The 16124-nt window shown below is 36.7% G+C and overlaps 1 pseudogene; it reads left to right on the forward strand.

The window, feature by feature from the left end:
• The first annotated feature begins 14369 nt into the window (after positions 1–14369).
• LOC138155139 (small ribosomal subunit protein eS10-like) lies at positions 14370–14854 on the forward strand (annotated as a pseudogene).
• The last annotated feature ends 1270 nt before the right edge of the window (positions 14855–16124 follow it).

The raw sequence follows: 16124 nt of genomic DNA on the forward strand, positions 1-16124 counted from the left end.
TGAAAATAATACATATGAAACACTGGAGAAGTGTTATTCAGTGAGAACAATAGTGGAGACCTGACTAGGAAGTATTCAGGTTTAATTTATCTGTCAGATATATGAAGAAGGGAAAATTTTGTGATCAAACAAGAGAAAGAGAGAGAGAGAGAGAGATAAAAACTATTCAGGCTTCTCAGACCTCCTCCCCACTCATGTTTCACCTGAAAGTTAGACTATGTCCTTTAAATGCACATAAGGGAAGAGAACAAGATGAAGAACAGACACTTGTGCCTAAAGCATATGACAAGAAAGTGCCTTGATCAAATATATTCAATTCATTCTTTGAACTTTTCAATGGTATTTTATCAGATTTTTTTTTTGTAGGCCCACAGTAATTTGGATTATGTGAGGCTGGGAACCAATAACCTGTGGTAGCATGAGACCTTCCTCTTTCCTCTAACTCTCTCACATTTTTGTTTTCTTTGAAATTCGAAAAAAAAAATCTAGTGCTAGTGCTGGATCTCACATTAGAAGAATATATTTTTTTTAAAGCAATAGGGGTTAAGTAACTTGCTCAAGGTTACACGGCCAGTTCTTTCTGGGTGTGGTGCCAAGTATCTGAGCCCAGATTTGATCCCCAGGTCATCCAGACTCTGGGGCCAGTGCTCTTACTCACTGAGCACCTGGCCACCCCTAAGCAATTGGGGTTAAGTAACTTGCTCAAGGTTACACGGCCAGGTGTTTCTGGGTGGGTAATAAGTGTCTGAGCCTGGATTCAATCCACATGTGTAATGTAATGACAAGGAAATGCAACTTCCCAAGGTTCAGAATACCAGCATAGGTGCTCTCTATTTTATTCAGTGACAAACCAAGAACAGAGAAGATCAAAACATGACATCATTCAAAATACAGCATTTACTAAGTGTGATTAAATAATCTCCAAGTACTACCCCACCCCAGGATCTTCCAATCATTCAATCAATTACAAAGTCCCTGTTCTAAATACTACTCCACCCCTAGGCTATACCTTAATTAAGTCCACCACAAAACCCCTCTTCTCAAATGGAGATTAGTTTCCAAACATAGGTAAAGTACCTTCATTTGTCAATCACAGAGCACAATAAGGTGAAAAGTTCCCCACCCCTGGATCACAATTGAATCTACCCCAGAGTTACATCAAGTTTAAACACAGCACTTAATACCCAAATGGAGGTCTTTTCTTCATCTTGACAGGAGGAAAGTTCTCAGCAATCTTAGTTCCTGGGGAGACAAGGCTTAGCAAGGCCATAAGATACATTGCCAGTCCCTTCATGAATTTATCCTCTGTCTGTAGAACAGTCCTAGAACCCCTGAACACATTAGCAAAGCCCTCTCCCAGGATTTCTGTAAACATACAACAAGAAAATCCTTCTTCAGGGCTTCTGAACCAACAGAAAGGTTGCAGACCCAGACCCCTGCAACAACAGCACTGTCCTTCACCAGTGGACAGTATTCATTCTGTCTGCAGGACAGTCTCCAGACCCCTGCAACAACAGCACTGTCCCTCACCAGTGGACAGTATTCATTCTGTCTGCAGGACAGTCTCCAGACCCCTGCAACAACAGCACTGTCCCTCACCAGTGGACAGTATTCACTCTCTGTTTGCAGGACAGTCTCAGGGCTTCTTAGCGAACAGCCAGGTTCCAGGACTTCTTCAACAAAAGGACTGTCTTTCACCAGTGGACAAATCTGGCAAAACAACATCAAAACAGACAGACAAAGTACCAGCAAAACAGCCATGTCTCCTCAGTCCTTGGCAGCTCAGGGGTAGGTCTCAAAAGTCCAGGGCAATCCAAAGCGGCCACCAGCAATTCTCTTAGTCTCTCTCCCTCCACGAGGTGCTGCTTCCAAAAAAGATCTTCCGCCTCTCTCTAGTGTCTCTCCAAATCTACATCACCAGCTCCTCCCAGTTCAGGACTTTCTTTTCACATCAACAAGCCCATCCCACAGGTGGGATTAACAAACTCTGGGTTTTAACACAATCAATTTGAAAACCAAGCCAATACAGGGGAATCTTTAATTGCCATTACTATCACAACATGTCATCCCGACACGGGAGCCGGTGCTCTTACTCGCTGTGCTACCTGGCCGCCCCAGAAGAATATTTTTAAAGCACCAGATTTCTGATCAATAAGGAGGAATTGCTTAACAAAGGAAAAATGGTATTTAATGATGGGAACACTAGGCGTGGCCAGAAAGATGCCAGAAATTTGGGGAAGAACAGATGTCAACATTGAAGGAAAAGATTGTTGACCCAAAATTCTTAGAGGAAGTCAGCGGACAAGAAATGAGAGATTCTCAAGAACTAAGTTCTGATCATACAAAAACAATTGATTCCATTGAGGAGGAAAAAGGAGAGCTGGTCAAAGTTGGTCATGTGGTTGTACAAGGAATTAACTCATTGGTCAATTTGGATTTTAAACAGACCAGAATAGTGAATAGATTCAAAACTATTTACGGACCAATCAAAACAACTGGGAAAACTTAGTTGGAGACCATAGCAGTCTTAAAATATTTAAAGGGTTATTTTATAGGAGAATAGTAGGCTTACTTTGCTTGATGTCAGAGGGCACAATTAGAATTAATGGGTAGAATTAAAGTTCCTAACAAATCAGACTACCTAAAATAGTCTGAGAATGGGCAGAAAGTTCCTACTCAATGGTGTTTACATAACTTTCACTTCTGAATGCATTCCTCTGCTTTCCCCTACACAGCAAAACATCTCTCACAGGGAAAACAAATTAAAGAGGGGAGGGGAAAGCAGGTCAGCAAAACTACTATTTAATTGACACACCATCATAATTTGTGCATTGTTCTATACCTAAGTCCCCCACTTCTACAGAGAAGAGAGTAAGATGTATTTTTTCATCTTTTCTTCAAAACCAACCTTGATGATTATGACACAGCATTTAATTTCATTTTTTTCTGTTACTATTCTTTCCATTTGTATTGCTGAATATTATTTTCTGGTGCTACTCATTTTACTCTGAATTTGTTCTTATAGGTCTTCTTGTGCAGCACTTAACATTTTTTATTTCCTGAATGTTTTTTAGAATGGAGTAATCTTCCATTACATTAATAAGCCATGATGTGAAATTGATGAGCATCTTTTTTTGCACTCCTTAGGCCATTTTCAACTCTGAAGCTCTATAAGTGATTTTCCCAAGACCTTAAGTGTTTATAAATGACATTGGTCTTGTCTTCTGACTTTTAGCTCTGTATTCTTTCTACTACATCATCCAAAATGTGAATTCCATAAAAGAAGAAAAGCATATATAGCTAACAAAGATAATCTTCTACAAGACTTGTAAAACTCCAGATTCGCAGATATAAGGTTGAGTCCTGAACTAATTCAAACACTTCCCTGGAACTCAAACAGGGAAGGGTGGAAATTTCATGTCTGGTTTATAACATGGGTCAGGTATTCCTGGTAAAGAATTCAGCTACAAATCTTCACATTGTCTGACGCACTTCTGAGTCATTGTTTTTCTCTAATGACTGAAAGGAATTTTGTTTCCATCTCACTTTTATGTATTATACAATGTGGCCTTCCCCAAAGTGCTTTAAAAAAAGAAACTTCAACAGCCCTTTTCAAAAACCAGAGATCCCTCAGTGACCTGAGATACATTTAACCATCACATTCTTCATGCAACTCTATTTGTCAAGGCTTTAGATTCCCTTAAGAGTCTTTATTTCTTCTTCCATGTGATGACTTACAGAATTTTGATGTACTAGTAAACAAAATGCATTAGCATTTTGAGGAGACCCCTAAGTCTTCCAGACCCAATTACTCCACACTTCCTCTAGAGGAATTGTACCATAAGTACCAGAGAGTAAGCTGTACTTTTCCCATCTCTTCTTCAGATCCAAATTTGGTCATTATTATAACACAGAATTTTAGTTTCATTTTTTCTGTTGCTATTCCTTCTACTTGCATTGCTACATCTTGTTTTCCTAGTTCCACCTGCTTTACTCTGAATTGATTCATACAAAACTTGTGTAATTTCAATAAGGCTTGTTTTTCTTATCACTGAAGCAGGGATAAAAATATCTCAAAAACTTTGTAAATTTGAAAGCATTTATAAATGTGATGTAATATCATTAGGTGCAATTTAAAGAATTTAATCAGTGTTCAAAGCTCCCCCACAAAGGAAGTTGACAGCTCCTCAAAAAACCTTACTAGTATGTTCACGAATTACTCCAACCAAAACAATTCACATGATATTCCAGCTGTGGTTCTTGGCCTCAAAATATGTAATCTGTTGGTGGTTATTATACCAAAATAAAGTCCAAATGGGCACATGATTTAGGTATAAAGGCTGATATTATAAACCAATTAGGGAAGCAAGGAATAGTATATCTGTCAGATTCATGGAGAATGTGGGAATTTATGACCAAACAAGAGATAGAGAGCATTACAAAATGCAAAATGGATAATTTTTATTACGTTAAATTGAAAAGGGTTTGCACAAACAAAGTCAATGCAACCAAGATTAGGAGGGAAGCAGAAAACTGGGAAAGAATTTTTATAACCAGTGCCTCTGATAAAGGGCTCATTTCTAAAACATATAGAGAAATGAGTCAAATTTACAGGAATACAAGTAATTCTCCAATTGATAAATAACCAAAGGATATGAACAGGTAATTTTCAGAGGAAGAAATTAAAGCTATCTATAGTCATATGAAAAAATGCTCTAAATCACTATTGATTAGAGAAATACAAATCAAAACAACTCTGAGGTACCACATCTCGCTGGTCAGGTTGGTTAACATAACAAAACAGGAAAATGTTGGTAGTTATTTTTCAGTCATTTTCAGTCACGTCCAGTTCTTCATGGCCCCTTTTGGGGTTTTCTTGGCAAAGGTATTGGAGTGATTTGCCATTTCCTTCTTCATTTCATTTTACAGATGAAGAAACTAAGGCAACCAGAATTAAGTGACTTGCCCAGGGTCACATAGATAGTAAGGGTCTATGGCTGGATTTGAACTCAGATCTTCCTGATTCTAGGCCTGAGACTCTATCCACTGTGCCACATATCTGTTGCTGAACTCATATTTAAAGCCTTCATAGTTGGATCAAACATACTAGAAACCCAGGATAGCTTTGGAGAACCCAAAGTGACCTCCCTACCCATTTGAAGCATCTAAGGAGGACGTTAGTGGAGGTTACTTAAATATTTGCTTTTCTTGATCTTTGTTTTTGATCTGGACCTTTAATTTCATTAGCATGAGGAGCTCCCAATTAAGTGAGCTCCCTCTATCAATGCAGATGGACAACTTTTCAGCACAGCAGAGTTGTAGAGAAGCCTAGGGCACTGAAGAGTTTAGTGACTGATGCAGAATCACAGAACTAGAATGTGATAGTAGCAGGACACTGTCCACTGTTCCTGTTCAGGACATACTCGTAACACTACAGAATTTCTCTACCACAACATAGAAGCCTCTTCACACTGGAAGTTCTCTCCACCATCCCTTGACTTCACACATTGAAAGGGGATGGTCTCAGAAAATCCTGGGAAGATCCCCTGAAGTAGGGAATGAGCTAATGAAAAGTGAAGTGAGCAGAACCAGGAGAATATCCTACCCAGTAATAGCAATATTGTAACAATGATCAACTGTGAAAGACTTAGCTACTCTGAGCCATACAAATATACACAACAATTGCAAATTATCCATAATGAAAGATGCTAGCCATGTCCAGAGAGACAACGAATGAACTCTGAGTGAAGACTGAAATATAGTTTTAAAAATTTCTTTATTTTTTTTGAAACATGACCATTGTGGAAATATGTTTTGCATGACTTCATTGGTGTAATGGGTATTGTTTCTTGCCTTCTAAATTGGTGGTGAGGGGTGGAGAGAGGGAGAGAATTTGAAATTCAAAAAAAAGTTTTTACCTTTAAATAATAGTGAGAAGATCTAAGAGTGCCCCTGTTTTAATGCTCACTGAAAATACAAGGTTTTCCTGAAGCAAATAATTGAACTAAATTTACTTTTAGAAAGGTGACTTTGGTACTTTAAATAGAAATTTCTTTGGTTAGATATCCACAATGGGAGAAAAATGAACAAACTATGCAATTGAGTAAATATTTGTGACTTTTTTTTAAAAAGAGCAATTCATGGTGCTGGTTTACTGACACCAAACAACTGCTTGTAAATACTTCCCTTTAGTCACAAGAGGAATCAGTTGGGAGAATATTAATGGACTTCACAAATAAAAATCAAAATAAATTTTAAAAACTCTTTTGGAGTTTGCCAAAGCTCTTTATACATGTTAACTCAGTTGAGTCTCATAACAACCTTGTGGAGTTTACTCTTAAGTAGCAACTACTTAAAAGTAAAAGCAAGCTGTGAATAATAAAGCTCTACCATTTCAAGTTCAATCTTATCTTTCTGTCCTATAAGGTTTATGGAAATGTTCATTTTATTTGATGTTTGTTAAGCTCAGGATTAAAAAAAAGTCAAAGAAGAAAATAGCACCAAGAAGCAAAGGTGGTCAGCAATGTCAAATACAGCAAGGAGAGCAAGGATGATAGAGATAATAGCATTATTATTTGGTGAATAGGTCACTATCTCTAGAGTGGTGGAATAAATGTATTTCTTGAGGACAAGGAATACATTTTTTGGTCATTTTTATCTTTGTATTCCCAGTCCTTGGTATATAGTAGGTATTTTTAAAATTGTGTCCATTGAGCTCATTGAACCAAGCTGCAAAGGGTTATGGACCAGGAAACAAGCATTCATCAAACACCAACTATATGTTAAGTGATTTTAAAATATTTCATTCAATCTTCACAACAACCTTGGTTGGTGGGTGTTTTTAATGTCCTCATTTCACCATTGAGGAAACTGAGCAAATGGAGTTTAAGTGAATTGCTCAAGGTCCTGCCGCTAGTAAGTGTGTGAGATTGGAATTGACACCAGGTTGAGGAGTGAGTGATCAGTGAGGAAGTGGAAGGAGTGAATGAAAACTAACTATTCTGCCCAGGATTTTTTTTTAATACAAAAGGAAAGAGATGGGAGCACAAGAAGCTGGGACAATTAAGGAAGACATTTTTTTAGAGTAGTGGAAATCTAAGTATGTTTGTAGACTTAGGGAAAGGAGCCAACAGAGAGAGTTGAAGATGGTGAAGAGAGGTTGATTGATGGAGCAAGAGCCTGTAAGATCAATTTTTTTTCAAGCAAAAGATAAGATCAAGAATATTGGTGGGTGAGTTAGTCTTGGCAAAGGGAGCCATCTCTTCCCCTGAAACAATAGAAAGAACAATGGATAAGGAAGACATAAGGACATCTTAAGGTGAAGAGAAGTCAATAAAGTGTGGACATATGTTGATATTAGGGTTGGAGGAAGCAGCCAAGTTTGAAGGTTTAGAACAGTTTCTTTGAAAGTTCAGTAGTAAACTGAGTAGAGATGGGTAAAAAGATAGCAGCACTGAGGACCCAATCAATAAGCTAAGACATTGCCATAAATTTGGAGTAGGAGAATTCAGTACAGATTCAGGACTTTTCTTCTGAAATGCTTGAGGAAACAAATAGGGAGAATTTTCCTAATGAGAGAAATAGAAAGTGAAGCATTATCAGGGTGGTGGGAAGAATATTATTGAAATGGATAATTATAGGGTCTAGGCTGAGTAAGGAGGCAAGTAAAATTAGAGCAGAAATACTAGGTGGGGGATAATAAGGAGGGTTACTGGAATCAGAGCCCAAAATATAGTAGGACCAAGGGAGTGGAAAAGATGAAAGAAGAGGTTATTGTGTTCAGAGAGGAAAATTTGAGAGTGTGATATTTTGGAAGTAGAAGAGTTTATAGTGATAGCAAGATATAAGGAATGACTAGAAATTTCTGTAATAGGACACTAAAAATAGTTTTGGGTCACTTCAGATATATTTATTGTAGGGGGAAAAGAACCTGTCCCTATTTCCCCTAATGTCACTGGCTGGCTAAGCTACTGATTAGCATCAGACCAGTTAACAATGACTTTAATAGGTTTTAATATCATTGCCAGAGGTCTAAAGCCAAGTAACAGTTCAAAGCACAGAAGAATGCTGGATGATGGTGGGCATATCTGCCTCTTCCTCTATCCTATACTCCCCTTTTCTTCCCACCTCACCCAACTGTGTGTATTTTTAAAATAAGTGACATCTGATTGATATAGAAACAGCTTACATATACAACCTTGTACCTAAGAAACACTTCATAAATGTCTGCTAAATTTAATTGGAAAAGCACTGTATAATTTGCCAAGCTGTATCTCATCTAATCCTTACAATAGCCCTGTGAAGTCAGTAGTTTTGATATTATTATCCTCACTTTTTGTTCTTATTTTTTGGTCCACATTTGATTCCACTGGTGGGGAAATTCTCAAAGGGGAAATTTCTCTCAATGCAGATTGGCATTACTTTGCAATTTGTAATCTGAGAGAGTAGCTTAGGGTCACTGAGAGTTTGGATAGCATACTCAGAATCACACATATGTGTCAAAGGTGAGATATAAATTAAGGACTTCCATACTGTGAGATCTTCTCACCATGCCTCTCACCATTTTACAGATCAGTGGACTGGGGTTCTAATAGGCTACATGACCTGCCCAAGGCCACACTGCCAATACATTGTAGACCTAGAAATAAAACCCATGTTTTTAGACTCCATTTCTATTGATTTTTTTTTTAGATCTGACTTTTTTTTATTAATTTGTTTGTTTCCTTTTAGTTTACAGGATTCAATTCCACAATTCCTTGAGTTTCACATTTTGTCCCCCTCCCTCCCCTCCACCCCATTGAGGCTTATAGTCAAGTATAGGATCTGTAAATACTTTCACATTACACATTAGTCATGTTATAAAGATGGATTGTACCCGCTGGAATGAAAAATGGTAAAGAGGACATAAAATAAAATAAGAAAAGGAAAAAAATCAGGTATTTTGCTTCCACCTGGATATAATCTTAGTTCTTTCTAGTTCTTTCTCTGGATGCACATATTTCTCTCCATCATGAGTCTTTTGGGATTTACTTATATCACTGCATTGCTGAGAACAGTCCAGTCTATCAAAGTTGGTCATCACACATACGTTGTGTCTGTAATTGTGTACAAATTTCTCCTGGTTCTACTCTTCTCACTCAGCATCAGTTCTTTTAAGCGTCTCCAGGTAAATATGAAGACCATCTGCTCCTCGTTTCTTATAGCAAAATAGTATTCCATAACATGCATATACCACAACTTGTTCAGCCATTCCCCAATTGATGGGCATCCCCTTAATTTCCAATTCTTTGCTACCACAAAAAGAGCTGCTATAAACATTTTTGTACATATGGGTCTTTCTCCCATTTCCATGATCTCTTTGGGATATAACCCTAGGAGTGGTATTGCTGGATCAAAGGGTATGAAAGTATTTATAGCCCTTTGGGCATAATTCCAGATTGCTCTCCAGAAAGGCTGGATCAGTTCACAACTCCACCAGCAATGCATTAGTGTTCCAATTTGCCCACATCCTCTCCAGCATTTGTCATTTTCCTGTTTTGTCATCTTAGCTAATCTGACTGGTGAGATGTGGTACCTCAGAGTTGTTTTGATTTGCATTTCTCTAATCAATAGTGAATTAGAGCATTTCTTCATGTGCTTATAGATAGCTTTAATTTCTTTCTCTGAAAACTGCCTGTTCATATCCTTTGACCATTTATCAATTGGGGAATGACTTGTATTCTTATAAATGTGACTCAATTCTCTGTATATTTTAGAAATGAGTCCTTTGTCAGAGACATAGGTTGTAAAGATTCTTTCCCAATTTCCCACCTCCCTCTTAATCTTGGTTACATTGGCTTTGTTTGTACAGAAACTTTTCAATTTCATGTAGTCAAAATTATCCATTTTACATTTTATAATGTTCTCTAATTCTTGTTTAGTCATAAAGTCTTTCCCTCTCCACAAGTCTGATAGGTAAACTATTCCTTGTTTTAGGAGACTGCTTACAAGATCAACCTTTATACCTAGATCATGCACCATTTAGACTTGATTTGGGTGTATGGTGTTAGATAATGGTCTATGCCCAGTTTCTGCCATACTATATTTCAGTTTTCCCAGCAGTTTTGTCAAATAGTGAGTTCTTATCCCAAAAACCAGGGTCTGGAGGTTTATCAAACAATAGATTACTATAGTCATTGACTTCTGAATCTCGTGTGCCTAATCTATTCCATTGATCCACTCCTCTATTCCTCAGCCAGTACCAAGTAGTTTTGATGACTGATGCTTTATAATACAGATTGAAATCTGGTATAGCTAGTCCACCTTCCCTAGCATTTCTTTTCATTAATTCCCTTGATATTCTGGACTGTTCATTCTTCCAAATGAATTTTGTTACTATTTTTTCTAGCTCTATACAAGTAGTTTTTTGGTAAACTAATTGGTATGGCATTAAATATATAATTTAATTTAGGTAAAATTGTCGTTTTTATTATATTAGCTCAGCCCAGACACAAGCAATTGATATTTTTCCAATTAGTTAGATCTGACTTTATTTGTGTGAAAGATGTTTTGTAGTTATGGTCATATAGGTCCTGGGTTCCATTTCTATTGATAGCCATAAAAAGGAAAGCACAAGGAAATGACTTAGCCCAGAGTCTGGCACATTGTGGTTGTTGTGATTGAATCTTTTCAGCTGTGTCTGCCTCTCTGTGACCCCATTTGGGGGGTTTATTGGCAAAGATACTAGAGTGATTTGCCATTTACCTCTCCAACTGTTTTACAGATGAAGAAACTGAGACAATCAGGGTAAAGTGACTTGTCCAGGGTCACACAGTTAGGAAGTATCTGACTGGATTTGAATTCAGGGAGATGTATCTTCCTGACTTCAAGTCCAGTATTCTAGCCACTGCCCCACCTAGCTGCCCCTATATTTTACAAAAATATAAATCATCATATTAACAGGAGAGGAAATAGAATATTTAAATAACCTTATCTTAGAAAAAATGAACAATGAGCTCCCTAATAAAAAATCTCCAGGATCATATGGTTTCACACGTAAATTCTACCAAACATTTAAAGAACAATTAATCTTCATATTATATAAATTATTTAGAAAAATAGGCAAAGAGGGAGTCCTACCAAATTCCTTTTATAACACAAATGTGGTGCTGATACCTAAGCCAGGAAGAGTGAAAAAGAGAGAAAGAAAACTATAGACCAATTTCCCTAATAAATATTGATGGAAAAAATGAATAAAATGCTAGCAAGGAGATTACAGGAATATGTCATAAATAATATACTCCTTTGCTGAGTGGGATCTAGACCAGTAATTCAGGGCTGGTTCAATACTGGAGAAACTATCAGCATAATTAACTATATCAATAATAGAAACAACAAAAGTCATATGATTATCTCAATAGATGCAGAAAAAGCATTTGAGAAAATACAACTTTCATTCCTACTAAAAAAACACTGGGAAACATATGTATAAATGGAACTAAAATCATCAGTATCAATATAAAATCATCAGCAATCATCTGTAATGTGAATAAGCTAGAAGTCTTTTCAACAAGATCAGGAGTGAAGCAAGGATGCTCATTATCACCATTATTCAACATTGTACTATAGCAAAAAAGACAAGAAAAAGAAATTGAAGGACTAAAAATAGGCAATGAGGAAATAAAACTGTCACTCTTTGCAAATGAAATGATGGTATAGAGAATCAACCAAAAAAGACTTAGTGGAAATAATGAACAACTTCAGCAACATTGTAAGATATAAAATAAACCCACATAAATCATCAGTGTGTGTATGTACATATGTACATATGTGTGTGACCAGTGAAGTTCAGCAGCAAGAGATAGAGAAATTCCATTTAAAAATAACTGTAGACAATATAAAATACTTGGGAGTGTATTTGCCAAAACACTTTTCAAACAAATAATGTCAGATCTAAACAACTAAAGAAAAACTAATTGCTCATGAATAGACTAAGAAAATGCAATAAAATGATAATTCTACCTAAATTAATTTACTTATTCAATGTCATATTAAACAAAATGCCAAGAAAATTATTTTATAGATCTCAAAAAATTATGACAAAATTTATCTGGAAGAACAAAAGGTGAAGAATATCAATAGAATGAATGGAAAAAAAAGTATAAAGGAAGGTGGCCTAGCAGTACCAGATCTCAAACTGTATAACAAAGCAGTAAGCATCAAAACAATCTGGTAATGGCTAAGAAATAGAGTCATGGATCACTGAAATAGATTAGCTATTCCAGACAGTAATAAATGACGATAGTAATTTAGTGTTCAATAAGTGCAAATATCTCAGTTTTTAGGACAAGAGCTCACTATTTGAAAAAATAATTGTTGGGAAAACTAGAAAGAAGTCTGGTGGAAAATAGGTATAGACCAATATCTCACACCATATGCCAAGATAAGGTCAAAATAGGTGCATGATTTAAACATAAAGGGTGACATCATAAGCAAATTAGGAGAGCATGGAATATCTCACCTGTAAGATTCATGGATAAGAGAAGATTTATGACCAAACAAGTGATATAAAGCAGCATAAGAAATAAAATGGATAATTTTGATTATACTAAATTTGCAAGGTTTTACACAAACAAAACCAATGCAGCCAAGATTAGAAGGAGAGCAGAAAACTGGAGGGAAATTTTTATAGTAAGTTTCTCTGATAAAGGCATTATTTCTCAAATATATAGAGAAATACATCAAATCTACATAAGAATCTGAGTCATTCCCAACTGATAAATGGTCAAAAAATATGAACAAGTAGTTTTCAGAAGAAGATATCAAAGCTCTCTACAGTCACATGAAAAAATGCTTTCAATCACTATTGATTAGAGAAATGCAAATTAAACAACTCTTAGATACCTCCTCACACCTATCAAATTGGCTAATATGACTGAAAAGAAAAATGACAAATGTTGAAGAGGATATAGAAAAAATTGGGACACTAATGCACTGTTGGTAGAATGGTGAATTAGTCCAACCATTCTGGAGAACAACTTGGAATTATATCCAAAAGGCTATAAAACTGTGTATATCCTTTGACCCAGCAACACACACACACATATGTGTGTGTGCACATATATACACACCCAGACACAGACACACATATATACATATGTCTATGTATATATAATCCATATTACATTTGTATCGAAAAGAGATAAAAGAAAAGGTAAAAGGACCTATATGTACAAAAATATTCGTAATAGTATCTTTTATAAGTGGCAAAAAGTTTGAAATTGAGGGGATGTCCATCAATTGGAGAATGGTGAAACAAGGTGTGGTATATGATTGTGATGGAATACTATTGTGATAAGAAATGATGAGCAGAATAGTTTCCAAAAAAATATGGGAAAACCTACATGAACTCATGCAAAGTGAAGTGAGCAGAATCAGGAAAATATTGTACACAGTAACAGCAATATAGCACAATTATCAACTGTGAATGACTTAGATATTCTCAGCAATACAATGATTCCAGACAATTCCAGTGGATTTATAATGAAAAATGTTATCCACCTCCAGAGAAAGAACTGAGGAAGTATGAATACAAACCAAAGCATACTTTTTTAACCTTATTTTCTTGCTTTTGTTTTTTTTTTGTCTGTGTTTTCTTTTGCAACATGGCTAATACAGAAATGTGTTTTGCAGGACTGGACATATATAATCTATATCAGATTGCCTGCCTTCTCAAGGAGGGGGAAGGGGAGAGAGGGAAGGAAAGAATTTGGAACTCAAAATTAAAGAAAAACCAAATGTTAAAAATTGTTTTTACATGTAAGTAAAAAAATAAAATATAAAAATTAAAAATATATGACATAGGTCTTCCCCTCCATCCCCACAACAATAGCTTATATATTTATATTGCACTTCAAGGTTTGCGAAGTGTTAACATTTATCATCTCAAGTCTCACACTAGTCCTATAAGAGAGGAAGAAAGGAAAGAAAGGAAACAAGTAATGATTAAGCTTCTAGAGTATGCCAGGCAGCTAAACCCTCTACAATATTATCTCATTTGATTGTCAATCTGTCTTATTTGATCATCAACAAATATTATCTCAGTAGATCCTCACAACACCCCTGAGCAGAAGGTGTTATTATTAATGCCCAGTTAACAGTTGAGAAAACTGAGGCAGACAGAAATTAAGTGACTTACCCAGAGTCATACAGCTAATAAATTTTCAAGGTCACATTTGAACTCAGGTCACTCTGTCTCCAGGCCCACCAATATGCCTTCTAGATGATACCATTATTCTCTTTTTGCAAGTAAGGGAACTAAGGATCAGAAAGGTTAAGTGGCTTTTCAATTCCAGGCTTCATCTAAAACAGCACCTTATGCTGCTGCCCATATGCTGATGCCCAAGAAGAACCTAATTGCCATCTATGAACTCCTTTTTAAGGAGGAAATAATGGTAGCCAAGAAGGATATTCACATGCCAACATACCCTGTGGTGGCAGACAAGAATGTGCCCAATCTCCATGTCATGGAGGCCATGTAGTCTCTAAAGTCTCATGGCTATGTTAAGGAGCAGTTTGCATGGAGGAATTTCTACTGGTACCTCACTGATGAGGGCATTCAGTACCTCTGGGATTACCTTCTCCTTCCACCTGAGACTGTGCCTGCCACACTCTGCAGAAGTAGTCCTGAGACAGAAGGCCAAGGCCCAAAGGTCTGGAGGGCCAGTGACCTGCTCGACTTACTAGGGGTGAAGCTGACAGAGACATATACAGATGAGGTGCTGCTCTCCCTGGTGCTGACAAGAAGTCCAAGGTTGGGGCTGGGTCAGCAACAGAATTCCAATTTAGAGGTGGATTTTGTTGTGGATGTGATTAAACTCCTAAATAAAAACTGTAGAAATATGTTTCATATTGAATAAAATTGGGGGTGGGAGAAAGGTTAGGTGACTTGACCAGTGTCATAGAGCTAGTAAGGATTTGCAATCAGATGCCAACCCAGACCTTTCTGTCTCCAAGTCCAAGTTCTCTATCTCATATCATGTATCTAGGGATAGCTTTGTATATAGATAGACTTCAACATTCCCCCCAGCTCTTAGCACTGTCAAGCTAAATTATTTGGGGCCCATCAACTTTTCTTCTAAAGTCAGAAGCTACATAAATGTGCATCTGAGGATATTATGGTTGATTATACTGTTTACCCTCAAGTCATCATTTTAACTATGCAACTTAAATTACTTTGAACTTCACATCTTGAAATCTAATAGACTTATTTAATTGGGTTCCAGTAGGTAATTATTTTCATATTCTCAACCACTGTCCATATCTATTTGCTGTTTCTAAGATCTTTTCTTTCCTGAAGTCTTTTCTTCCTGGGCAATAAAGCTGGCATCTACATACACCATGAACCTTTTGATTATTCACTAAGTAGCTGATTTTATTATACAAGGGGTAATTAATCCTTTTGCCTTAGATGCCTTGGAATGTCATGGAATTTAGATTACAGCAGAATGGTCTCTTAATAATAACTATCAAACATTCAAGAACCAATTGATTTATTAAACTCCATGCAATTTTTCCCCTTGTTTCTATCATTTTTTTTTATTTAAGTCCATTTTAGATAATTACTTTGGCAAAAAAAAGTTAAATTGTAATAAAAAATAATCCAAGAATCACAGGACTTGAGAGTCAGAAGGAACCTCAATGACCAACCCATACACAAAAGGAATGCCTGCTGTACCAACCAGCAAGCATGCAGCCTCTACTTTGATTGTAAGCTCCCTGAGGGCAGGAACTATCTTTTACTCCTTTTTGTGTCCCCAACACTTAGTACAATGCCTGGCATATAGTAGGTGCTTAACAACTATCTGAAAGAATATGATTGAAAACTACCATGGAGCAGGAACCCAGCACTTCTGGAGGCAGCCCATTCCACTTTTGCAGCTAGGTAGTACAGTAGATACAGCACCAGACCCAGCTAGATTCAGGAGGACCTAAGTTCAAATCTAGCCTCGGACACTTAGTAGCTGTGAGATCCTGGAGAAGTCTATTAATTTCATACCACCTACATCTTTATCTAAGTCATTAATGAGTATGATAAATCACACAGGGACAAGCACAGACCCCTAAAGGCACTCCACTGAGAGCTG

This window comes from Petaurus breviceps, unplaced genomic scaffold, assembly GCF_028583685.1.
Source record: "Petaurus breviceps papuanus isolate PSGF00001 unplaced genomic scaffold, PetGlider_PUasm1.0 91133, whole genome shotgun sequence".
NCBI classification, from domain to species: domain Eukaryota; kingdom Metazoa; phylum Chordata; class Mammalia; order Diprotodontia; family Petauridae; genus Petaurus; species Petaurus breviceps.